The sequence below is a fragment of the Canis aureus genome, chromosome 37 (genome assembly GCF_053574225.1).
Source record: "Canis aureus isolate CA01 chromosome 37, VMU_Caureus_v.1.0, whole genome shotgun sequence".
Lineage (NCBI taxonomy): Eukaryota > Metazoa > Chordata > Mammalia > Carnivora > Canidae > Canis > Canis aureus.
In genome coordinates, this window is record NC_135647.1 from 8,147,431 (window position 1) to 8,174,532 (window position 27,102).

The 27,102-nt window shown below is 39.7% G+C and overlaps 1 protein-coding gene and 1 long non-coding RNA gene across 3 annotated transcripts in view; both read left to right on the forward strand.

Annotated features, from left to right (window-relative positions):
• LOC144306406 (uncharacterized) overlaps positions 1–1,467 on the forward strand; it is a 148,945-nt gene extending 147,478 nt beyond the window's left edge. Inside the window, exon 8 of the transcript XR_013373506.1 lies at positions 1,323–1,467. The gene's annotated coding sequence lies outside the window, so the exon portion shown is untranslated. The remainder of the gene's footprint in view (positions 1–1,322) is intronic.
• Positions 1,468–13,820: 12,353 nt separating this feature from the next.
• LOC144306619 (uncharacterized) overlaps positions 13,821–27,102 on the forward strand; it is a 59,771-nt gene continuing 46,489 nt past the window's right edge. The window contains exons 1-2 of one of the 2 annotated variants that reach the window (XR_013373711.1): positions 13,821–14,061; positions 25,958–26,128. This is a non-coding gene — a long non-coding RNA (uncharacterized LOC144306619). The remainder of the gene's footprint in view (positions 14,062–25,957; positions 26,129–27,102) is intronic. The other variant, XR_013373712.1, reaches the window with a different exon arrangement.

Genomic DNA, 27,102 nt, shown 5'->3' on the forward strand with positions numbered 1-27,102 from the left:
TGTTTCAAGTAGAAAAACATTATAGAGTCATTTATCTGATTGTATCTCAGTCAAGAATTAAATGGGTCAAGCAAGAAGTAGCCCATTTCATATCTATTATTACTGGAAAGTGCCAGTCCTTTTTTCTCTATTATGTCTTTAAAACAACAACAGCAAACCAGCCCTGAATCTCTTGAAAATTCTCTGCAGCTGTGCTAATGTTTCAGCGTCTGCACCTTGCCCAACCCTTTGGAAGTCAGTGCTTTGTATCTCAACACATCTTGGGGCCACAGAGGAGCTTTATGGCAAGAGCACAGGCTCAGGAGACAGAAGGTTTGGGTTTCCGCACTTAGCCTATGACTTGTTGGTTACATGACCCTGGAAAGTCACAGAAGCTCTCCAAGCTAGTCCCCTTATCTATAACATGGGGAAGAATCCTGTTCCCTTGCTTACAGGATTGAGTGAGATTTCATTACCTGGAAGCACTTTTTGGCTAGAAAGACTGGAAGCCAAGTGTCTGAGCTGGGTAGCTGCTGTCACTTCAGACATGTTCGGGCATGTCTGGAGGTTTAATTGGCACGTTGACCAGGTTCAGGCTTGTCTGACCAGCTCAGGGGAGGCACAATGACTGATTTTATTGAATCCGACAATTGGCCCCCAAGAGTAACACCTGGCACGGCGTCTGAGCGGGAGCTAGAACGCAGGTGTTCATGCTGCGTCCAGGAATGCTGGTTGGAAGGGAGAAGGGATGGTGTGCACAGGTGAGAGCATGCCTCCATATTGTCCTCTTGCCTCAGAGAACTCACACTATGTTCCTTGAAAGAGGGAACTGGTATGAGGAGTGGGCCAAGGGATAGAGGCCTATCCCTAGAGATGCCTTCAAGTACTGAAATTGAGAGCAGTTCCCCTGTGAGACCCGGTAACTCCGGGTAACACTAAAGCTGATTCAGTAGAGTGATGCTAACTGCAGCCTCAGGGCTGGACTTAAGTTTAGTGGGTCCTGAGGTTGTGAAATGTCAGGCATTCTCATTAAGAGAAGAATACACAAATGTAAAATTTAGCAGGAACTATTTCTTTAGAATGATAAAATAAACCATAATAATGTGCATTTTTAAAAAGCTGACAAATAGTACAAAGCCCAGGAAAATAACAATATATATTTTTTTAGTTGTCTGACACATCTCTTTAATACCTTTTTTTTTTCTTTCTTTGGTGACGCACATTTTGATCATCTCTTCATATGACAATGATTTTGACTATCACTTTCTATTAGGGAGAATGAAAACATAATTTGGTCTTCCAGGATGGTTAATCGAAATTAATTCTCAATTATTGATTGTTAGGATGAATAAAAGAATGAAGACAATGCAAATGATGTACTCTGCGTGGGATTCCTACAGCTTGAGCTCAACAAACACAAGAATCTTGAAAGATCTCATTTTGAGTGATTCCTATAATAAAAAGAAAAAATACATGACACGTTCATAATTGTACATACCAACAAAAGACAGTCTCTGTTTTGACTAGGTGTTGATGAGAACAAATTGTCTGCTTACATGTTTACATGTCTACAGCTACAAGGAATTCCCACAGAGAAGCTTCTGTCAGGTGCATTTCAAACTTCATTCTCTTCTGTGCGCCCCTGGCATCACAATGCCAGGTCTCATAAGACCTGTACATGTTGAGTTAGAGCCTTTGGTCTTGCTCCTTCATTTTTGCATACCAGGTGAGTTGGCACAAGGGTAGTAGAAAAGTCACTGAAAAGTCATTTCTATACTTACACTGCAACTTAAATATACCTGGAATAGACTTTGAGCCAGATTAAGTAGATTCCCATTAATTCCAAAATAAACTTCCATTTACCAGATTCCAAAAACGCCCTTGGTCACTCCAGTGCCACTGGAGACAAAGTGAAGTATAATGGAGGGCAAATCAAAGAGGAAAGGGCATGTGATCTTGGCCACTTGTAGCTAAAACATTTCACTCCTGCAAATTCTAGAAAAAAAATGACCACATGAACTCACTGCCAGAGACTTCTCTGGGTTCTTAGATGCAGACCGTGGAAGTGAGGGAATCTCAAAACTGAAGCCTCATTATCTTTTGAGGAAGTATGCCTCTGGCTGAAACAGAAAAACTCCTGAATTTTGGGGCGTCTGGGTGGCTTAGTCGGTTAACTGTGGGCCTTTGGCTTGGGTCATGATCCCAGGGCCGTGGGATGGAGCCCTGGGTCAGGCTCCCTGCTCAGCGGGGAGTCTGCTTCTCCTTCTCCCCCTGCTCCTCCTCACTCTTTTTCTGTCTCTCAAATAAATAAATAAAATCTTTAAAAAAAATCTCCTGAATTTCAGTGGCTTTACACAATAGTTTGTATATTGTTGACATTAAGACGAATTGGTGGGTGGTGGTAGTAGACTTGAGTAGAGTGGTGTATGTGGAGGGGCACCATAGGGAATCCCTTACTCCATGCAGTCATTCAGGACCCAGGATGACAGAGGCTCTGGTATCTTCAACATGTACCTTCCAAGATTGCCTTGGGTACTGACAAGTAGCTGCCAGATGGGGAAAGAGATAGAGACAGAGCAAGGGAGCACATTGGAGGTGTTATGGGCCAGGCCAGAAAGTGGTGTACATCACTTCTTCCCACAGTCTTCGGCTGGAACTCACTCAGCTCCATACAATTGCAAAAAATGCTGGGAAATGTGGTCTAGCCGTGTATCTAAGGGAAAGATGGAACAGGTTTTGGTGAATGACAGTTGTCTTTGATCCAAGAGGGGCAAGACTTTCCCTTAATTGACATCAGAGTGACACAAGTATGGCAAGATGACAGTGCTAGAGCCACAAGAAGCACTGAAAGGCCATGAAGAGCTCCTGGGTGACCCCCCCATATCCTCTTGAATCAGGGAAGATGTTTTTTAGGGCTATGGCAGGAGAGATGTGTCATGGGAGCTCACAGAAACTATGGTTTTGCTATTGATATTTTCACTCCCTTTGCATCCAGGAAAACTGCCTGGAAACTGGATGATAATGCTGTGAGTTAATAGAGGTTTTTGGGGATAAGTTTGGAAAGTCATATCACTAAATTCTACCTACTGCCATTCACCCAAGGAGTTTCCAATGACTGTTTTTGTCAGACCAGGAGCTCCAGGAGTGAACATATCTTAACTACTTTTGGGTCTCAGCACCTAGCAGGGGGCTCTAACGGATTGTCGAAAGGATTTTCCTTTATTCTCCTAAATATATAACCATTTTATAAGCACCAAACATGTTTTGATATATAGCATTGTTCAGAGCCTTGGAAGAAGAGATATTAATGCCCAATGTCCACAAATTATGTTCACTTTGATCCACGATTCCTGGATATTTCATCATTAATTGAACTTGGAGTTGTGCTTTGAGATTGATTCTTTCTATTAGACGTTTTCTACAACAATTAAAGAAAAAAACATAAGACTTAAGTATATATTTTTTTGCCTCTTTTGGAATACAGAAATTCCCTCAATCAGTTGGAAAAGGTACGTTCTTCATTTCTTCTGTCAAATAGAAAATCTTTTCCCTTAAAGCTTTCTCTCCACATAAGTTAAAAATCCATTAGTAAATTAGGCTTAGCTGGATCCATTCATTGATATTTGATCCTTGGAACCTCTCAAGGAAAATCAATGTGTGGCTTTTCAGTTAATTAACATAATGTTAATAGAACTTATAATGCAAGCGTAGCTGGAATCCTCATACTTAGTGTTCTGCTCAGCCCGAGTGAGCAGAAAGGGTAGATCGACATTTTTCAGAAGGGAGCATATCTGGACTCCTCAAAAGAAGACAGGCACAGGACCACCTTGAGGTTAAAATTGTACCCGTTTTCCCTAATGGGGGTTACTGTGGCAGGAAGAAAGGCTAAAATAAAGCTAAAATGAAAATACTTCAAATTCTGTCCACGTAGGGCAATGAGTGGCAGCCGTGGAACCTGACCCGAATAGCAGATTCAAATTCAGATTCCTGTGAGACATGGAGTGTGAAGAGGGCAGGATGAGGATGAAGTGTGGGTTGTGAACTCAACTACTTCGATGGTTTCAATGGCTAGGGCTGTAACCACAAAAAATAGTCTCCCAGCACTGGGCCCCCTCAAAATACACAAATATTTTCCTCCCCTGCTCCCCTCAAAATGTTTAATGGCGATAGAATACACACAACAAAATTTACCATTTTAACCAGTCAGCAGTATGAGCTACATGCTCATTATTGTGCACCCATCACCGCCATCCATCTCCAGAACTCCATCTTGCAAAACTGAGACTGGGCACTGGGTGGCCCAGTGGTTGAGCATCCGCCTTTGGCTCAGGTTGTGATCCCGGGTCCTGGGATCGAATCCCGCATGGGGCTCCCTGCAAGGAGCCTGCTTCTCCCTCTGCCTGTGTCTCTCCTTCTCTCTATGTGTCTCTCATGAATAAATAAAAAAAAATATTTTAGAAACCTGAGACTCTCAAACACTGACTCTCCCTCCATTCCCTCCTCTCCCCTGGCCCCTGGAAGCCATCTTTCTACTTTCTATCTCTATGCATTTAACTGCTCTCAGCGCCTCATGTAGGTATACTCAGGCGGTATTTGTCCTTTCATGACATGCAGGAGAATGTCCTCAAGAGTCATCTCTGTTGCAGAAGGTATCAGAATTTCCATCCTTCTTAAGGCTAAGATACTAATTGTTTGTTTACACCACATTTCATTGACCTAGTCATCCGTCAGCTGACACTTAGGTTGATTCCACTTTCTGGCTACCGTAAATAATGTTGCTATGAACATGGTTCTACAAATATTTCTTTGAGTCTCTGTTTTCATCTCTTTAGGGTATATACCCAGAAGTGGAACTACTGGATCATATGGTAATTTTAGTTTTAATTTTTGAGCAACTACCATTTTATTTTTTTAAGGCTTTATTTATTCATTCATGGGAGACACATAGAGTCAGACACAGGCAGAGGGACAAGCAGACTCCCTGCGGGAGCCTGATGCAGGACTTGATCCCAGGACCCCTGAATCATGACCTGGGCTGAAGGCAGATGCTCAACTACTGGGCCACTCAGGCATCCCAAACAACTGCCATACTATTTTCCATAGTAGCTGCACCATAGTGCACAAATGTTCCAATTTCTCCACATCACCACCAACTCTGTTCCCTTGTGTTCCCCTTCCCTATTTTTTCTTCCCTTCCTTCCTTCCTTCCTTCCTTCCTTCCTTCCTTCCTTCCTTCCTTCCTTCCTTCCTTCCTTCCTTCCTTCCTTCTATAAAATAACCGTCGTAATAGGTATGAGGTGGTATCTTATGGTTTTGATTTGCATTTTTTGGATGATTGTTGATGTTGAGTATCTTTTAGTGTGCTTGTATGTCTTCTTTAGAGTAAGTCTCTCCAAACTTTTGGCCCATTTTTAAAATCAGTTTCTTTGTGTTTTTGTTGTTAAGTCTTTCCCTCCTATTTAAGATGTGGCACTCACGATTCTGGTTCTCTCTTTAGCCAATTGTGTTCAAGGGACTGAAGCTTGCTGTTGGATCTCAGTCTGTTTGGCAGCAGTGACTTTCCAATCATGACCCCCTGTGCCCTCAGGAGTTGATAGGGGAGACAGAAGGGAGAAGGTTGAGGGGTGATGGTGAAGAGGAGATGTGCTAGAACCGACTCCTGCTTCAGGCAAAGAAGCTCTATTTTTCCCCAGCTTACCTATCGGAACTTCCACCTAAGATGACATTTAATGTTTTTTTGCTGGAAAAAATTTCCAAAACACTGGTTACAGGGATAAGGTTGGCCTCAATTACCTTTCTGTGCTCCAGGCTGTTTGAAAACAAGACCCGCTGCTATGTGCTTTGAATCGATTTCTCAGGAGTGAGTTGAGGGGAAGCATTGTTCAGTTCACTTCCATGAATAATTGTGGAATGTCCACTATGTGCCAGACACTGTCTTGATCTTATGGAATTGCTTACAGATAAAACAGAACGGCTGGTCTGGGATGGAATCTACCACCTGGGAAATAACCACGTGAATGGGGCTCCGGGCTAGAATGTGATTTTAGCCTCGTGTGTCTGACCTGGACCTGACCAGGCACAGTTCTCCCATATGGGCCCTGGGCATTTTCGACCCCATTCCGAACTCCTAAGGTCAGCAGGGCCACTCAGTGAAGAGGAAAGGCTCAGCCCAGACACTGCCTGCTGAATGCATTTTCTCTCCTCTTCCTGTCCCCCAAACCTCTCCTCTCTCCCACACCCCACAGCTTCCCTTCTCCCCTCTCGCCTCCGAATCTCACGCACCATCTGCCTGACTAGTGTTCTCATTCACCTTCTCCTGCTTATCTCCTCTTTGGCAGGAAAGTGCTTCGGAGGCTGACAGCCTAATCTCTCTGCTGATTCTGTGTTTCTGAATTCATCATCCTGCCCCTCAGGCTGCTGCCCCTGCACTGCTTCCCCAGGCTGAGCAGGCGGAGGGAGGATGAGGCTGGACCAGACCATAAAGGACAAAAGAAAAGCAAAGGAAAAAGAAAGAAGTGGGAGAGTCACCCAGGCACAGGGACGGGAGGCTGTGGCACCCCAGGGGGCCTTTGTGGTTCTGAGGGAGGCTGAAAGAGGTTATCTGTCCTTGCTGCTTTCAGGAGGGAGGCTGCCTATGGCTTTCTCATCTCGAAAATCTGCCCCTTTCTGGTCACACCTTGAGCAAAGTCACTTGCAAGAGTGGGCTTTTTTGTATTGCTCCCTGGATGGGAGCTGTAAATAATTTTCCCTTTTGCTGATGTGTATATATTTAAAAACTTACTTATTTTTTTAATTGGGAGAAGATAGAACTCATCACCTTGGGGTGAGGGCAAGAAACTCAACTACAAAAAAAAGCTACCTTAAAACATAGACTAATGACCATAAAGTGAGGTCATTAAAATACGATGCTAAAACAGATTTTTCCTTAAACATACATTTTTTATTTCTATTCTGCCTCAGAGAATGAGCTCCTCGCCTCCACCCCTGCCCCTTGCCCTATAGGGGATGTAGGCTGTGCTTTACATACTACCCTTAGTAACACTTCCCACTACAAGACCTTTTAACATTTCCAGAACATTCTCCTTTTATTTTCTCTTTCATATGCATGCAAACATTTTCCCTCTAAGCCCCTTTCCCTTACAAATCTGGCAGATGGACTGGATTTTTTTTTCCCCCTTCCTTTTCTGTTTTGGCTTATTTGAGGATGCTGTGGTATAAAGGAAGTATGCTTCTAGCACATTATTGAAGTGCTGAGGAGTGCACTTTGGGGAAATGAAACTCAGGTAATGTGTCCACTCTCCGGAAAGGGGGAATTATGATAAAGCACGAGAGTTTGTCACTGTTACTGAACTACATGTCCTGGAAGGGAGGAAGGAATAGTCATTACTGCAGATGTTCTCACTCCTCTCTCTCCCACCCTAACGTAGATCATGTAATAAGATCTATTTCTGGAGCAAATAGAAGAAAACCATGTGGTTAGGGTGGCAAATGAAGCCAATAAAATAATGAAATTAGACCTATAATCTCTTTTTAAAGCTACTTCCCAGGGCAGCTACATATCACTTGTTCCAATTCAATTCTTGGTGCTCTAAAACTTTTACCTTATAAAGACATTGACCTCTGTTACGGTAAGTGGTTTTGTCTTGACAATGTAAAGGACCATTTTAGAATATTGAAATTTTAGGACTTTCCACTCTTTCTTCTTGTGGCCATATACATTTCATTCATGAATCACAGAATACCACAGCTGTTGGGAAGACGCTTGATAAAGCTCGGATATAAACGTCATGATCAGAGTGAATGGCAGTCTCATGGTTGCAGGTGGATGGGTTGCAACTTTTGTTCAGCTACATTCCTGGGAAGAAGCTATAGTGAAGCAATCTTTGGCCAGGGGAATAGGTGTCAAGTTTACACAATGGGTCAAAAGTCAATAACAAGACGTTTAGCAGTTTCTTATGAAGTTAAACTTATACTTACTATGGCTTGCCAAACCCACTCAAAAGTATTTACTCAAGAGCTACAAAAACATATGTCCACAAAAATACTTTTACAAGAATGTCCATTATAGCTTTATTCATAAGAGCCCAAAACTAGAGATGTCCGAATGTGCATCAGTGGGAAAAATGGATAAACAAATTATGGACTATTTGTATAATGAAGTACCACTCACGAATAAAAAGGCGTAAATTATAGGTATATTAAATCTCATGAATAACTCTTAGAGAAATCACATTGGGTGAAAGAAACCAAACACAAAATAGTATATATTGTGTGATTTCCCTTATGCAATTTTCTAAAACAGGCAAAGCCAATCATTAGTGATAAAAAAAAAAATCAGAAGAGAAATTGACTTGGGGGACCAGAGAGTAGGTGTTGACTAAGAGGAAGCATTAGGAATTTTCTAGGACAATGGAGCTGTCCTCAGTCTTGATGGAGTACAAGTAATATGGGATTTATATTGGTCAAAATTCAGTGAACTTAAAACTTCATTTTGCATTTCACAGAATATAAATTTTAACTCAAAATGAAAAATAACTATAAACAAATATTTTTTTAAAATGTGTAGCCAGTGAGGTGCAGGGTCCCACAGTGGGGGCTCTTTTATAAACCCTGGTTCTACAGCTGTGATTTTCAAACCTGGCCTCAGCTTAGTTCCTTACTGGGGAGCTTGTATTCTATGGGTGCCTGGGGCTGACTTACCCCCAGAAATTCTGACTCTGGGGTGGTTTTGGAATCTACATTTCAGAATAAATTCCAGAGCTGCTGCTGCTGCTGCTGCTTCTTCTTCTTCTTCTTCTTCTTCTTCTTCTTCTTCTTCCTCCTCTTCTTTAATTCATGATAGGGAGTGGGGAGGGACAGAGAGAGAGGGAGAGAGAGGGAATCTCAATCGCAAGCAAACTCCACACTGAGCAAGAAGTTCTTCACAGTGCTCAATCTCACGACCCTGAGATCAGGACCAAGAGTCAGATGCTCAACTGACAGAGCCAATGAGGTGCCCTAAGAATAAATTCCAGGGCTTCTTAAGGTACATGTGAGGGTTTAGATCTCAATGGATATTTTTAAGAAGCTGCTACAATATTTGGTCCCAGTCACCTCTGCTACTTTTGAGTTGTGACATCAGAGAATTAAAAGGTAAGAGTGTTTATTCAAACCCATTTATATGTTTATAAAAGAAGTAGTTGTGAAGAGGAAGATAGAGGAAAGGAACGAACATATATTGAGAGTCTAAGATGTGCCAGAGAGGGTATTAGGCATTTGACGTAGATAATTTCATTTTAATTCTCTAAGAAGCACATTTATCTTTTATTATCTGTTTTTCACTGTAATCGCCATAGTCCAGGCCCTTAGCTATTAACAGTCTTGCTTTTAAGCTCCAGCAAAACCAACTTTCTTGCAAATCTCTTAATAGGCTGAGCTATTTCAGGACCCTGGGCCTTTGCAATGTCTAGGATGCATTGCCCCTTCGTCTGCCAGATGTACTTCTACTTTCTTTAGGGTCTAGCCGAAGTATCCTACATTATACACAGTATTTCCTGCTCTCCTTCCCTTACTCTGCGGGTGGGATTTTACTCTTATTCATGTAGAAATTGTATCTGCTATGCTAGGATTTGTACCAAAGGGTGTTTTGGAATTCTCTGACATGAAAGAGAAACACTCACTGTTGATTGATTTAATGTTAAATGCACTTAAATGGAGAAAACACTACAAATAAATCTTTGTCAGTCAAATATAGGTTTATACTCGACCACTTTGTACTTTTAGTATTATATTTGTTGCATGGAATTATAATTTTCAATGTACATTTCTCTCTCACCCACTAGACAAAGATCTCCTTGAAGGCAGAACCATGTCTTATTTGTCTTTGAAATCCTATGACCTTGCAAAGAAAGTGCCCAGTAAATTACTCTGGAATAAATGAATGGATGAATGAGCAAGATCACCTTGCTTCTTCTTAAATCTATCCTGTACTTACATAAATAATGAATTTTCAGTAACCACCCACTGACCTCAAGATAAATCTAAACCTGCAAAGTGGATTCCAAGAATTCCCATAATTATCATCTGCCCTATCTCAGCTCTATCTCTAATTAATCTTATGGGCTAATGATTACTAAATTAAATCTCCTGGCTGATATATATTGACCCATTTCTTGAACATTATACACTCATATTTTTCCTCCATGGCCTTAATTAAATCACCCTCTACTCTATGGCATAATGGAAAGAGCACAGAGTGTCCAAAGAGCTGGTCTGGAGACTCATACTCATGTTAGCTGTGTGACTTTGGTCAAATGACTAAACATCTCTGAGCCTTGTTTTTTCTCATTTATGAAATGGGATAACATTTGAGATAACATATATAGATTGCCCTGGAAGTGGCACACACTTTATTATTCTTATTCTTACATATGATTATTATAGCTGCACTAAAACCATACAAGTGTTATTATTATCCTACATATCCTTCAGTGTGAAGTGTTAAGGCCCAAATTCTCTTTGAAGTTAAGAGAGTTGACATTGTTTTCTGAACTATCTGAACCACTAACTATGGTACTTCATTATATACTATCACAACTGTTGTTTAACTGTTTCATGTGTGCATGGTCTTTCTCCCAGATGGGGGAGTCTCTCAAGGGCAAGAGCAGGGAACTTGTGTTACCCTGTGTTACCCTTCTCTTTATTCCCCTGATCACTTAGCAGAGGATAGCATACTAAAATGTAGTAATATGACATATTAAATGTACTAATATTAAATTGTCTTAAATAAGGAGAAGTGAAAGTATGTTTAGAATCAGAGAGTTTTAAGAGTGATACATTCTAAAACTTCGCTTAATACAACCTTTCTTCCTATGGAAATGGTGACTTACATGTGCTATGTGCCTTTTTTATAGTTACAGCTAATGATAATTTGAGCTAACGATTCCTAAGAATATCCCAGGACTAGGCCAAGTAATGTATTTTTTAAAAAATTAATTAATTATTTAGAGAGATATGGAGTGGGGGAAAGGGCAGAGGGAGAGGAAGAGGGAATCCCAAAGTAACTTCCTGCTAAGTGTAGAGCCCGGTGCAGGGCTGGATTCCATGACTCTGAGATCATGACCTGAGCTGAGATCGAGTGGGCTGCTCAACCAACTGAGCCACCCAGGCGCCCCTATGCCAATAATTTAAATGAATGATATACTTTAATGACATTGGAGTTATTATGATCCTCATTATACAGATGGAAAAACTGATGCTTAGAAGGTAGGATTCAAACCCAGGCATCCTTCTCTGGAGCTTCCACCCTTAAACCTGCCTTTGGCATTGGCGTTTCTTATTCTCACACCAGTGCCTTTTCTGCTCCGGGGATAACCATTATCTTCTCTCTGTGACAGTGCTTGAGTGTGGCTCCAGACCAGCAGCTAGACCATCATCTAGGAACTTGTTAGAAATGTAGATTCTTGGGTCCCACCCAGCCCTGCTGAATCAGACACTTAGGAGGGGGAAGTGGAATCTAATAATTTATGTCTTGACAAATCCCCCGGTGATCCTGATCCACCTTCTTGTCTGAGAACCACAGCTTTCGAGTAAATATTGTACTGTCTTTTTGCTTCTTATATGGCTCATCTAGTTGCTTAATAGATTTTTATACAGTAAGGTATTTATATAACAAAGGTGATAGACTCTCTGTCTCTCCATCAATATTCAATGATTTCTGTGTTCTGTATAGGAAATGCCACTTCAGACAAAGAACTAACCTGAAATCTGCTGGCATGCATCTTTTAATTTGGAGGAACTTAGTTTTCTTACTTTACTTGTTTACACATATATTTTTATATTTTCACTGAGCACAAATATAAGAAATAATTTGAATTTTGTCTATACAGTGACTGGAATTTTTAACAAAAAGTGCATTTTCCCCAAATCCTTCCAGAAGTTCTGTAGTCTCCTTGGAATCCTTAACAGGACTTTAAAACATTTAAAGACAGAGCAGAAATTTTATTTATTAAAATTTGGGATGGATATCATCATGAATATGATATATATATAATATATAATAATCAGGGAAGAAACGCAGACTGTTTTTTATATAATACTAACAAACAACCTTAGCCAGTATTCATATACTTAGTTTACATGAAAATAATAAGAACCAAGGGTAAATAAAATATATGATTTCTTCAGAGAAGCTTGATTTCTTCAGTTTTTTTAAAGTTCTTGCAGTGATTTTCCTAGAATGTAGTAATGTGCAAATCTAAACTCATGCCTTTCATGATACTTTATGTGTTGTTTGTCATTTGAGTACTTTTAATATTAAAGCAATTACCATTTATTTACTTAAAATATGTAGCTAACTTAGGGGAGAGTCTATCCTATTTTTGGTAATAATTTTAGAAGGACAGATATTTAACATTCCTACCACTGACAATTTTATGCCAGTCAAAAGATTGCATCAAAAGACCTCAGATCCACTGGGACATGTTAAACATTTAAAATTTTCTACTTTTGGGCTCTAGAGAATAGGAGGTTAATGACTCCATTTTCCGCAAAAGGAAAAATGTAAAAGGAAAAGAAAAATGTAATGGTTGTTGGAATGTCAACTTTAAGATTTCAAATCAGTCTGAATTCTATGTGTAATGAGATTTTCTTGATTTGAGGTGAGGATGGCTACTTTTTTGAACAATCTAAGATATTAGCTGAGTAGTATTTCTGTAGAAACTGTGGAATAGATAAACAAATCCTTAATAGATCATCATTATACATAGGACAACTTATTTTGTACTTTTTTTCTCAAAGATTTACTTATCTATTTGAGAGAGAGAGAGTGAACAGAGAAGAGGGAGACAAGCAGACATCCCACTAACTGGGGAGCCTGACTCAGGCTGAGATCATGGCCCAAGTTGAAATCACGAGTTGGATGCCCAACTGACTAAGCCACACAGGCACCCCACTTATTCTATACTTTTAAGGAATAAGGTGAATGCAAATATTGTCCTTCTTATATAAAGGTAGTAATTATTGATGTAATGAGAAATTGATCTGGAATAATAAATATATTTTTGTCTTCCAAGGAAGAAGCAGTCATGATTGCTTCTCAGAGTATACTTGAATTGCTTTCTGAAAAGCAATGCGGGATAAAAGCACACAGAGAATGAAGTGTGACAAATAAATGTGACTTCAGGTAAATTTCAAAGAATTTTAGAGTTGTTAGGGATGTTAGCTACCATCTAGCCTAATCTCCCATGTAACCCCAAATCTCTTCAGGATAGTCTCTGATGAAAGATTATCTCACTGTTATCTGAATATCTTCCCCCAGCAATAAAAGAGCAACCCACCCTCTTCTTGAATAAGTCAATTCCACCTTCTTCTCAATTTCAGTCATTGGTTCAATGAGTGGACCCACACTAACAGGTCTAGTCACCAACATCTGGATTACTTATGATTTGTGAATGTCTCTCTTTAAATGAAGTTTCCAGAGCAAACACAATTAATTCAGCTGTTATCTGAAAGCCGTGCTGGACATGGGCAGGACCATGATCCATATCAAAGAGCTAGTTGTTAAGGATATATTTCTCTCTTCTGTGACATTCTTTTATTTTTTCATCAGGCTTATTGAGGTCTAACTTACATGCAGTATAATTCACCCCTGATAATATGCTGTCCTATGAGTTTTGATGAGTGCATATAGTTAGGCAACCACTAGTCCAATCAACAAATGAAATAGCTCTGTCACCACCTGTGCCCTTTGTAGCCAACCATACCCTTCATTCTCAGCCCCTGGCAACCACTCATCCATTGTCTGTTTCTATGGCTTTACCTTTTCTTCTTCTATGACATCTTGAATGCTGCAGTTCAATATCATTCTAGTTGTGAGGGTCCTTGTTAGTATTACACAAGATGTGTGATAACCTATAAGCTATTTTTAAAAGGATTAGGCAAAAATAAGTAAGTGCAAGAGAACTGGAAAAGAAAAGACAGGATATAGGGAAGGGAAAAAGAAAGACCAAAAGTAGAGTGTATAGTTGATGTTGCTGTCCACGCTGTTTGAAAACCTTGTCTGTCACAACGGTGAGCAGACCATGGCGCTGATTGGAAACTTTGGTGAGCTAACTCATTGCACTGCTTGGAAACCTGAGAGAACACACAGCTGGCTGCATAGAGGGAGAATCCAGGGTACTCACAAAGAGTGAGAAAGAAGGGCTGTGTGTCTTCTACCACAGTGGCAGATAAGTGGCAACCGCTGTCTGCGGTGCTGAATATCAATTACCTGTTAGCACATGCTTATATATCTTAATTTCAGATTCTGGTGACTTCTATCTACCTCTCCCAGACATTCAGATCTGGGTAAAGGAGCAGGTTTTGGAGAAGAGAATCTAACATGAATTTGGGAGACTACTTTTACAGGGATACTTTGAGAAAATAAGAGAGACGTTTATTTTGAAATAATTTTCAAATAATTGCAGTTGCCATTAAATTTTGTTTTGTTTTGTTTTGTTTTCATAGGCAGTTAGGAAGATAAATTCCCTCTTCTACTTCTCCTGACCCATTTATTTTTGTGATTAACGATTTGCACCTCAGATTAGTTTAGCCGTTACTTTCCTCCTGGGTTTACTACTCTTTGGAAAGTTCTTGTGGTTAAGTGTCTTGAGATTTGAGTTCTAATCTCAGCTGTGCACCATCTAGCTGGCTAACTGCCCTACTGCCTCTTAGGGCTCAGGGATAGGGTTGTCAGGCTTAGCAAATTAAAATATAGGCTTCTCAGTTAAATTTGAATTTCCAATAAACAACAAAGATTTTTAAAAGTGTGTCCCATGCTGAGATAAGATGTTAAAATACCCCGAAATATGCAAATACTTTGAAATGTCAAGTGGTTGCATTGTTTAAGACGATATTCTTGACTTGTGGGTGACCCCTAGCGATTTAGGAGAACAAATAGTAGGTAACCCTTGTCAAGGAAGTTACTTTTGGATTCTAAGTATCAAAGGTAGCATCAATTCGGTGAAATCACCAGGTTGTGATGGTCCTTGTAGTTCAAGGTGTGCACAAAAGAGTGTCCATTTGGGTAGATGGTGAAGATACCTCTAGAGCTATTAATATGCAAGGGGATGACATCATTCCTAGTTCAGGTGAATTATATTTCCTGTGATTTTTTTTAATGTCTTTTCTTCTACTTCTCTTTTTTCTGTTTGCTCATCAGCTCGTGGTCTCCCATTTGTGTTTTAAATCTTTGCTGTTTAAGATGTCAGCCCATAAAAAATAGATTTTTTATTTAGTGCCCTGGCCACAGCATTGCTGATTTTTATTTATTTATCCATCTTTATCCCGCCTGAGGGAAAACAAGTATTTAAAATGCATTGTTGTCTTCATCTGTGAGTAGATAAATTTAGTACTTATTTGCAATGGTGCCATAGTCTACTTTCTTACTCCTAATTTTGCCGCCAGCAATTACTGGGCCACAGTCTTGGCAGAATGTCTATACCCTGGGTGTCTCTGTAGTCTCTCTAGGCATTTAATCATGATAAGATGGGTAAGAGTAGAATGAACAATGGAAATGGACATTAGATCATGATGGATAATTCTTACCAAAAAGTAAATTTAGCTCCAACTTTTAGCTTTTTAGAAAATGACTGTATTAAAAATTTCATAAGTTCATCTGTCCATCAAAAATCTAGTGAGTACAGATCAGAATAACAGATTAATGTTAAACATGATTTCTGAGTGGCAGGAAATTTTGTTCTAGATGGAGCTGATGTCTCATACATACATGACTGACAGGTTCATAATGGCACATTACATTTACTCTCCCACTCTCTCCTGTGTAGATTAAAAAAAAAAACAGTTACAATAAAGGTAGTCACATTTCCAATAACTTACTGTTAACTCATCATGTAATGGTAAGTTCTTTCAGTTAGTACTCAAGCAATATATTTTATATTGATTTTCTCTTGGTGATGCCTCTGGCTCCCTAAATCATTAGGTATTTACTAAAAGGTAAGTTGCAAAATAAGATTATGGCTTTCTGAGCATAGATAACTCAATACTTTAGTGAATAGAACCTGCTAATAAAAATTGGCCTTCTAAATGTCACCTGGCACTTATGGCCCGCAGAGCTGGACAGCTCTGGTTCCGGGGAGGTCATGGCAGAGTAACTGTCCCACAAGAGAAAGCTCAATGTCAGGATAATGTAGATTTACACTCCTCCTGCAGTCCTGCAGTTGGAAGTGAAAGAAACAAGATTAGTACATTGTGCTTAGCACAGGATAGTGGACAGTCTGGAGCTGAGACATAGTTTTTCTTCCTTTTTTTTTTTTTTTTGTTATAACCCCTAACCATCGAAATAACTTCACTTAGCTAGTTTTGTTTTCCTCATATAAAATGGAGAAGTGTTGAGCTAAGGGGGATTTTAGTGATCCCAACTCAACCATCTCATCATAACCGTGAAGACTCTAGTATCCAGATGGATTAATTGAGCTACTTAGTTGCACAGATAATACTGGTAGAGTTAGGGGCAGGACTTGGTTCTCAGATTTTTATTTAATGCTCTTGCAAATGTGGTCAGACAGCATGAACTCAGAGGCTAGGTTGGGGTCTCGGTAAACTCATGTCTGAGCCAGATGACCCTTTCAAGTTAACAGTGTCCTCGAACTCAGCTTCCTCATCAATCAAGTGGAGGTAATAGCACCTGCCCTGTTTACCTCTCAAGGCTTTAATGGGTATCTAGTGAGATAACAAAACATAAAGTTCCAAAAAAAGGTACCGCATTATTTATTTATTGTCATGTAATAATCTTAGCAGCTTAAAGAACAAGCATTTATTGTCTCATAGATTGTGTGGATCAGGAATCCGGGCCCAAAGTAAATGGATGTCTCTGGCTTGTGGTCTTTGATAAGCTCCTTAATAAACAAACCCCTGGTGTCATCTGAAGGTTTGACTTGGGGGAGTGCCAGGAGAGGTCTTTTTCTAAGGTCAGTTACGTGATTATTATCAGGATTCTATTCCTTGTGTGTGGATGTCTCTATAAGACTGCTCACAACACGGCAGCTAGCTTCCTCAGACCAAGTGAGCAAGAAAGTGAGAGAATATGAGCAAGATGGAAGCAAGTCTTTGTAACCTACTTTTGGAAGGCACATCCCATCACCTTTGTTGTTCTCTATTTATTAGAAGTGAGCTACTAGGTCCCCACACTCAAAGAGCACAGATGACACAAGGGTGCCAATATTGGGAGATGAGGACCATTGTGTCCATCTCAGAGGTTCCTACTACAAAGATTATTCTCAGTTCTATCATAGTTACAAGGAAAGCATTAGATATTAGATGTATGCTTGCTTTAATGAATGACAGGCTTTTACAAAAAGAAGAGGTGTTAATATCTTCATTTATCACTATTGATTGACTCTCTGCTCCTATAAGAGATTTGAAGTGGCGTCCACATCTGCTTTGCATATACTCTATTCCTCCTGTTTAGAATGCCTTCCTTCTCAGCCCTTGTGCACCTGGAGAATTGCCAAGTCATCTTCTGTGAATCCACCCAAATGTTGCCTCTTGAACATGTTCCTGTGGTTCAACTATTGTGCTTTCTAACATGAACTGGGCCACAGGACACTGTATAGTCTGGAATACGGTTATATTTTCTAGTTGTATCACAGTTCATTGATGTGTCTTACCAGAGGAACAGTAATAAATGACCTTGGGCAAGGGACCCATGTCTTACTGGTTAGTTCTATTTTGAAGACTAGACCTTCAATGATTTATAAAGAATCCTTGAAACCTTTGCATTTACCTTGCTAGGGGTGGAGAAACATATGAAAACCTTTTATCAAAGTGGGGGCAGAGGATCACCTGCATCCCAAGACTTGAAAGGCTTTAAAAGTAGATTCCTGGGGGGCAGCCCTGGTGGTGCAGCGGTTTAGCGCTGCCTGCAGCCCGGGGTGTGATCTGGAGACCCTGGATCGAGTCCCACGTCAGGCTCTCTTAGCCACCCCTCACAACCCTGAGGGGAAAAAAAAAAAAAAAAAAGTAGATTCCTGAATCTTGCTTCAGGCTTACTGAACAAGAACTCTGGGGTTGATCCCAGAAATTTGTATTTTTACCAAGGTGATTCTGATGTAAAGCTTGATAAGCCCCAGTCTGTAGGAGCCCTCTGAAGTTTATGAGTGACAGCATCCATCCAGGTGTTCTTATTTGCCTTTCTATTGGCTATGGTTCATGATTATGGTTCTTCTAGGACACCAGTGGTTGTAAAATGCACCATTATATTGTGCACTATTAAGAAAGAAAAAAGAAATCGACTCTGCTGGTTATAATTTTAAGAGTCCATAAAGATCCATTCAATTAGAGAGATGTTAAAATACAAGAAAAATCTCAGTCAAAGCAACGTGACAAAATATCTTTGTTTTCTGACTTGACCAGATTCTATAAGATACTCTCTATTCTACTTCCTGAAAACTTATCTTTTAAATTCATTCATTCATCCATCCACCCAACCATATGTTCATCCCACATATATCATATAAAGTTATTGACAGCCTATTGTGCCAGTCATGGTGTTTGGCAGAGGTGATACAGGGTGAATGTGATGTGTCTCATGGGGCTTACTCTATAGGGGAAAAACAGAAGCCAAACAAACACACAAATCAATATATACCTGCTAATTAGGATAAGTACAATAAAGGACAAAGAGGAATTGTCACCTAGTAGTTACCAGACAGAGAGGTTCAAAGGAATTGGAGAAGGTCTTGAGGATATACCCCTGGGCGGGGAGGATGGGGATAAACGAACGGTTGTCTCTGAAGAAGCTGGAAGTAATGGCAGGCAGGAGGTCATTTGCATTAGCTAGGCTCACACCGATGACTTCTTTGGGAGTGGCACATGAGGCTGCATGCACAAAGGTTTACTTTCTCATCATCCAGTTGACTGATGTCTGGAAAGGCCAGCCATCCACAGGTTCAACAACTGAGGATGGCTGACACTGCAGTCAGAAGGAAATGGTGAGGGGAAGCAGGTAAGGGAGAGCTATTATTAACTCCTTGGCAGACGCAGCCTTTCAGAACCGGCCCCTATGCTGGGTCTTGTCTTCCTTTCTCCAAACATTCTTTGGGTTTGAATTCCCTTCTGGGCTTCCACTGCCATGTGCCTTGCTGTGAACTGAACTTAATACTCTGAATCATCAGTGTCATTCTGAGATGGATTCTTTACAATCCTTAATGTGACAAACTGGATTGATCCCCTGCCCGCTACCTGCCAGCTTGCAGCAATTTCTCCTTAAATCTCTTTTCTCTCTCTCTCTCTCTCTCTCTCTCTCTCTCTCTCTCTCCTCCTACACTATGCAGGAAAGAAAAGGCATTTTCCTGCAAATGCTCCTCTATTACACAGTGTGGAGAAGCAAGATGATAGGGTTCTGAGTTCCGGAGTCCACTCTTGCCCTCATCGCCCCTTCATGCTAATTTGAAGCAGTGGAATTCTGCAGCCTTGTCAACTGCCTAAATGCACTTTAATCTTTATTTTGGGAGACTTTTGCACAAAATTGAATCAATCTGGGTGTCATCCAGCAGCCTAAAACAAATGAAATTGTAGAAATGTTTATCATCGAGTGGGGATTTGAATATCCACCCTTCCCCCAAACCTGTTATAAAGAAAGGAAGCAGATCAGTTGTCTCTGGGAGATTTAAAATAAAAGGTACTTTTCATCTTAAAAATGGAACTCAGGACGCTGTTTGAGTGTGCTGTGCATTCAGTATTCACAGGGTAAAACATAAAAGAAATAACATGGATTTAAAAAAAGATATTATTTTTCTACTGCATGCTGCTTCTACCAAGCCACCTGAGAGGTGATTTGAGAAGGGCATTTTAGAATAAAGACATTGTTCTGACAGCAAATACAAATGAAATAAAATTGGCCCAAGGCTTTGATGCCGGAACCCACATGGAGAGCTGAGACATAGCAACACGCTAGCTTAATGCACTAGAGGAATAGAACCAGCATAATTTGTAGAAGTGTGTGAAGCAAAGATGAAAGAGGAAAATATATATATATTTTTTAAATTTTAAAACATGCACAGAGATTAGAACAGACTTTTCTGGTTGTATTAATTCCTTTATTGCAAGAACTCACCGATAAATACAATAAGGGGACAGAGTTAAGCTATAATTTTTTTGTCTCCATTGTCTAGGGAAGACATGTGAGTGGGGAGGAATAAGCAATTTTCTTCTCATTTTAAAGAAAGTAAATAGAACAGAGGTTCCTGGGTGTCTCGGTTGGTGGAGTATGTGACTCTTGGGCTTGGGGTAGTAGGTTCAGGTCCCACATTGCATGTTGAGATTACTTAAAAATAAAATATAAAATATAAAATAAAGAAAGAGAAGAAAGGGTGGAAGTCTTCCTCTGGGTGCTAATGAGATTCTGGCTTCTGGATCGTGGGTATGACATAATCCTGAAACAAACCTGATACGTGCTACATGAGTGGTGACTCCAATTTTCCTCACCTGTGAGCTTTGCCCTAAGAGTGAGGAAGTTGCCTGAAATGGCTTCCCATCAGCTAGGCATAAAACAAGTGAGAAAGGAACAAAAATACAAGAAAATGAGACAAAAGCTATCTCAGACCTCCCAGGCGACCCTATGTCCATGAGTTATTCCTGATGAATGGGTATAAGAGTTTAAGAAGAAATAGGAACTCAGCCATTTAACACACCTTGAAGGGGGCCATTTCCTATTGCTTTTAGATCAATCATCAAGTACCGCAGCAGAAGGCTGGAGGAAAGATCCCGAGAGCTTATTTTGTGTATTAGTGAAGAACACATTGTGCATTAAGAAGCAGTATGGTCAGTCGAGGTTTGTAGAAGGCAGACACGGTTGATAACTGAAACTGTTCCTATACACCGCTAATTCTCTGGCTGTCATTTGAACAGCTAAAACAATGCTGGCTGATTTTAGAAAAGACACTCTTTGAAGTCCTTTCCCCGCTCTTTAAATCTCTAAACAAAACAAACGAAGGCTATGCATAAGCTCAAATTAAAATTGCATTTTAATCTCATTCCTTAAATAATTAAACTCGTCATTTTTTTCCCTCTTCTTAATAAATGATTTAGCCTGGAAGGGAGGTCACTTAAGGTGTGTCTAGCATTGATAACAATGTGAAAATAACAGTGTTCAAATTCAAGCTCTAGTGCTTATTAGCCATGTGATCTTGAGCAAGATGCTTACATTTTGAGCCTCAGATTTTTCTTGTATAAAAATGAGATGAACATCTATTTTTCAGGGTTACTGTAAGTATTAAATGAGATACGTTCAATTGCTTAGCATAGTGACCAACATGTGCTGGCCACAAATAATTTCCCTTCTAAGAATTAATATTTAGATTAGATTTCATTTCTCATAGAAGACCTACAAGAGGAAACATAGGGGCACCTGAATGGCTCAGTGGTTGAGTCATGATCCTGGGGCTCAGGTCATGATCCTGGGGTCCTGGGATTGAGTCCGGCATCAGGCTCCCTGGGAAGCCTGCTTCTCCCTCTATGTCTCTGCCTCTGTCTCTCTGTCTCTCATGAATAAATAAAATCTTTTTTTTTTTTAAGAGGAAAAGTAAAAAGCCCCAGATTTTCAAGTTTTTTATGCCTATAATTTTTTTTCTTAACTGTGAAAGTAACACATACTCTAACAAAAAATTAAAATAAAAGACATTGAAAGAAAAAAATGATAGTGGTCTCCCTTATCTGTGCTTTCTGCTTTCTACAGTGTTAGTTACCCCAGGTCAACCACGGTCTGTAGGCAGATGGTACTCCTTCTGACTTATTGTCAGAAGGTCAGGATACATCCCAATGCCCGATTCATCCACCTCACTTCATCTCATCTTGGAGGCACTGTTATCATCTTGCATCTTCACAAGAGGAAAAAGGGTGATATAGTACAATAAGATATTTTGAGAACAATCATGTAATTCTTTTTACAGTATATGGTTTTGATTGCAATTGTTTTCATTTATAATTGCAATTTCTATTTTATTACTGGTTATTGTAGTTAATCTCTTACTACATCTAATTTATAAATTAAACTTTATTATAGGTATGTATGTATTAGAAACAATGTAGCATATCTAGGGCATGGTACTGTCTGCAGTTTCAGGCATCCACTAGAGGTCTTGGAATGTATCCCCCATGGATAAGGCAAATTGCAGTATTATCCATAATCTCACCACTCTTCATGGTTGTAGGTTATGAATTTTCTGCATTTATCGTATTCTTTAAAAAATATTTTAACATTAGATATTATGTATGTATATAATTAAAGCAAGAAAGTATCTTTTCTAAAATTAGACAGCTTTTCAAATTCGAATGAGAGCAAAACAATTGCAACATGGTATTTTTTTCTTTCTCTGAATAAAATGCCATTAGCATTTCCTTATATTAGTCAAAATTTTTGACACATCTAATTTTTATTGATTGTATTTCCACGTATATGTCATAAACAGGATATTTTCTGTTTTGTTATTGAAATTGACATTGAGATAAATATGTTCACATGTTTTCAAAAATGTACTTAATTTCTAAGTGCTTTCTGTAAATAGACTTCAGGGTAAATGAATACGAACATTTTTAGGACTTTGGAAACATTGCCAAACTGCTTTCCTATAGAATTGGGTCAATTTATATCCCTCCAGCAACATGAGAGCCTCACTTCCTGGTTTCACCTCTACCTCATGAATGTTGAACAGTATTATTGAAAAAGTTTTGCAAAAATGAAAAGTGGTATTTTTGCTATATTAATTTGCATCTCTTTATTACTGTGTTTGAATGCTTTCTCCTTTTGTGAATTGTTTGTTCACACTCTGTGCCCATTTGGCTGTAGGGACCCTCATAGTTTCCAATCCATTTAAATGTACTTTCTCTATAGAGAAGATAAACACTTGGTCATACCACTGTGAATATTTTACTACTTTATTTAAAAATTTTTTATACATCTGCTTTAAAATTTTACAGTTGTATTTATTCCCTTCTTACAGATCTCTTTTCTCTCAAAGTTATCCCTTAGGAGAAAGTCCTGGGATTATTACTCCTTTTTCTTTTGAAAATGTTGCTACCCAAAGGGGTTCTATACTGTACCAAGAAAAGCCGATTATTTCGTGTGTGTGTGTGTGTTTGTGTGTGTGTGATTCCAGTTAAGAGAACAAAAGGAAGAAAAGATCATGAATACCAATCTCAAACATAATGAAAATGATTCATAAGTTTGTTTTTCCTTAAAAAATCCAAATGCCCATAAAACTTCATTGTGTGGTTTCAAGGCTTGAAGAGAATCGGAAAGAGTTGCTGACAATAAAATGGAATGTTAAAACCAGCAGGCTTCTTGACAGATGGGAGAAACTATGAGTTAGTTATATGAGGAGCTGTTTGAGACAACAAGGGACAGTATAGTGAGTGGCACATCTACCCAGACTTAGCTGCTCTCAAACACTTTTCCTATTTGCGTTGGCCTGAGCCTGCCTGTGACAGATCTAAGTGAATCTGTGAATAGCCAAAGAGAGACGAATGATTTCCCAACAGAAGGAAACCTCTAAGAATGTGATTCTTCCTTACACTAATAGGGAAACAGTCTGAAAAGTCTTTCTCAGCTTATGGTCCCAATTAGTCTATCTCAATACTCTTTAAAGCAAATTCTGTAACCTGCCCTGCACCCCCACCCCCACCCCAACAAACATAGTTGGCCACATTCACAAATTTCACTGAGCAAGGCATTTTTTCATCTGAGAACAATCTTTATTTTAAAATTTTCTTTCCAGACATTAATTCTAGAGAAAGAGAAATCAAACCAGAAATTCTGTACTTCTCTCTGCATATAAGAAAGTTATGAAGCCATGGGTTCTGCATATAAATGTGCTGAGCAAAGAATTATAGAGACACCACACCTGGCTGCAAGGAATGTACAATGCAGGAGCCTGTGCCGAGTGCATGGTGTAAGGGACATGGAAGAGATAAAGTCAGATAAAAATATTAAAGATATTAAGTCAATATAGGAATGGACCAAGAACACCACACATGACATAAAAATCAGAGGAGATGTACGTTGATTCACCTATTATATGTAATAGTAAGTGTAATATGGGTCATTTGTGATGAGCATCAGATCCTAGGGGACCTTCTGTGAGGTACCCCTTCGTGATAAAAATTCTCTCAGTAAGGTGAAATAGAAGGGAAATCCTGCAACTTTACAAGGAGGAGCTATGTAAAAGCTACAGCTAACACCATACTTATGACAGTGTGTGTAGGTTATCTTACAAAATCTCCAGAAAAGCTGTTAGAACCAATAATCCTAGGGATGGCAGGAGAAGGTCCATTTGGTCACTGTATACCATGCTAAAGACTTTGGCATTAATTTCTAAGTGATGGGAGCCTTGGAATACCTCTGGACTGAGGAGTAATTGGTCTGATTCTTATTTGAGGACACTCTTTCTGGCAGATGAGTGAAGACTGGTTTCAAGAGTTTGGTACAATGAGCAATGGGGCCAACTAAGAGGATTTTTTCAGTGGTTCCTGTGTGAAATGATGTGGGACTAAATGAGAACGGGGGTGGATGGAGAGCAGAGAGGATCTCCTGTAGAAGGCGGAGGTATCAGAGTACAATGAATATGGGAGCAAGGGAGAAAGAGGAGTCAAAGATAATGTTCAAGGTGCCTGGCATCATTTGAAAACAAATGTGCATCAGTGATCCTGAGTTGTTCAAAGCACCAAGAAGGAAGTGTGCACCTGAGATGGAGGTGAGAAAAGAAAAATAAAAACCCAAAGTGCATTTTTCTAAATGAGCCAAAATACACTGGATGTTGTGATTCAAACATGCAGGCTGGGATTATAATTTATTAGTTTGGACCAGGTGATTTTTTTGGTGTGATTTTGAGCTTTGACCGCATCTTTGGGTGGGAGTTTTGTACATTACCTACACCATCACGAAAGCTAATTTTAGGTCCGAAAGATCCCTTCTGCAAAGATCTGCCAACACATGGCAATGAAGGTTTCCTTCGGTAGTTTCTAAATATGAGCATCTATAATGACATAGAGTCTGAACATAATAGGTTCACATTCTGACTTTTCATCCTTCATGTGTTCAGTTCTTGGATGTCAAATGTGAAATATTAGCAGTTGAAGAAGAGACTTTTGAGTGAAAAATGCCTTTGCTTCCAGGAAGGCTTGCTGCTTTTTCCTTTTCATTCCTCTTCACGTGGGAGTAGATATTAGCCTTTTTAGTTCTTCGGCTATTATTCTGGGGCGGGCAGCGGGGAGGGGATGGGGAGGTGGGAATACAGATAGAAGCCAAGAGTATATTTTAAAAATCGAAGAGCATCAAGACATCACAGCCTGAGTTGGCCATCAAGATTTACAATTACATTTCCATCACAAAGAGCCTGGCCCATCATATTTGGCCATGACCATTTATGTTTTGATTTCTATTTCTTTGGCGGGACAACACCCCAATTAGACAGATGAGCGTTTCGTTCTGATTTTGGAGCATATCCTTGCTGGCCTATGTTACTCCAGGGCTCTGGGGTCTTCCACTGTTCCACGGTGCCTGCTCGATGAGTTCTTAGCATAGAAGAAGCCATGCAGGTTGATACACCCATGATAATTTAACCTGCACTATGGCCTAATTACCTGGATAAGAGACTAGAATTTTCCCTGAAGTTTCTAAGTTCTTTACTTCCAAGTGCTTTTCACTTGTGTTATGTAAATCAAGTGGAGGTGAAGGGGTGGGGGTGGAAGGGAAAGAGTCTGGAATTTATTTTTCCCTCCTTACATCCAGTAAGTGGGTCAGAATGTCTACTTTAGCCTCCTGGTAGCCAACAGGGTTCTTTAAAATCTCACAGGAAAATCCTAACTAGAGAATCATTATTATAAAAGGGGTGTTATTGCTGCAGATTCTGGCTTGTGTGGAAAAAGAACCATTTTCATTCAGAATTCAGATCTTAACACAATAAATAGCTCACCCGTTCACAATTGTGTATTATGTCGCACGTAGGTTCACTGTATATCTTCAGAGAAAGAAATATAAAAGGAGAAACCAGTGGACTTGTACTCCTTGTAAGAAATGGAACCCTCTGTTAGCAGGGCTTCCCTGGCGTTTCAAACCATTCTAAGAAGAAAAAAAAAATTAAAAGTGACTCCGTGGACAGATTTTCCTTTCTTCAGGGTAAGAGCTGCATTTCATTACTTTAAAAATGCTCGTTCATTTAAACAACACTAAATGCTTCCTGGTCTGGATATATAAAATTATTGGATGGCCACTGCTGGCCATTCATCTGAGACCCTGATGTGCCACAGTCGATTTTTGAGAACCGCTCTGCCACTTAATGTGACAAACATCCAGCCTTGCAGTTTAAGAGATCTTTGAGAAAGGCCATCCCCACATGAAATGAATTTAACAGCAGCAATTTGTCATTTTGCCCTTCCTTTGCTGGGGAAAAAAAATGCTGGTGATTTCTTTTGACTTAAACTGGGCATTCAAAAAGCTGTTTTTATTAATGAATCATATTAAGCCACTAGTGAAAGGCTCCCTGACTCTGTTTAAATAACAGGCTATGATTCTTCTCCCCTCGAGCTCCCCCCTCCCACCCCCATTTGGCTCCGCTGCTATTAATTGAGGAGTTTCTTTGTTTCTTTCCTAATGAAGCTAACAGAACACATCTGTCAGGTGCTCGTATTCTTTGCCTGTCTATAGTATGTAATAGACCAGCTGGAGGCTATAATGCTACACAATACCCCTGGCCGTTACAGCAACTATTTATTCCTGGGCTTTTCCTCCGAAAGGGATTTGAAAAAAAAAAAAAAAAAGTCTGAAATTTGGGCCTAATTGCTATTTACCCAGCGATAGACACCTGTTCTAGCTGAGACATTGGCTCATGAATCCTACACCTGAGACCTTAGGGAGAGTAGAGGGGAGATTTCAAGCAGCTGCCAGTCCATTTAGATAAAGAGAGCTGTAGCTTGCAGGGTTTGTGTGTTTATATGTATAGGCATATATTTTTAAATACTGTATGTTTAGTATGCACACCCATAACCAGAGGGTATATATTAAAAGCCATGTACTATTATTTCACGGTCAATTGCTTATCTGAAGGCTGGACGCACACTGCCGTGCAGCTACAACTGTGACCGCTTTAAAAA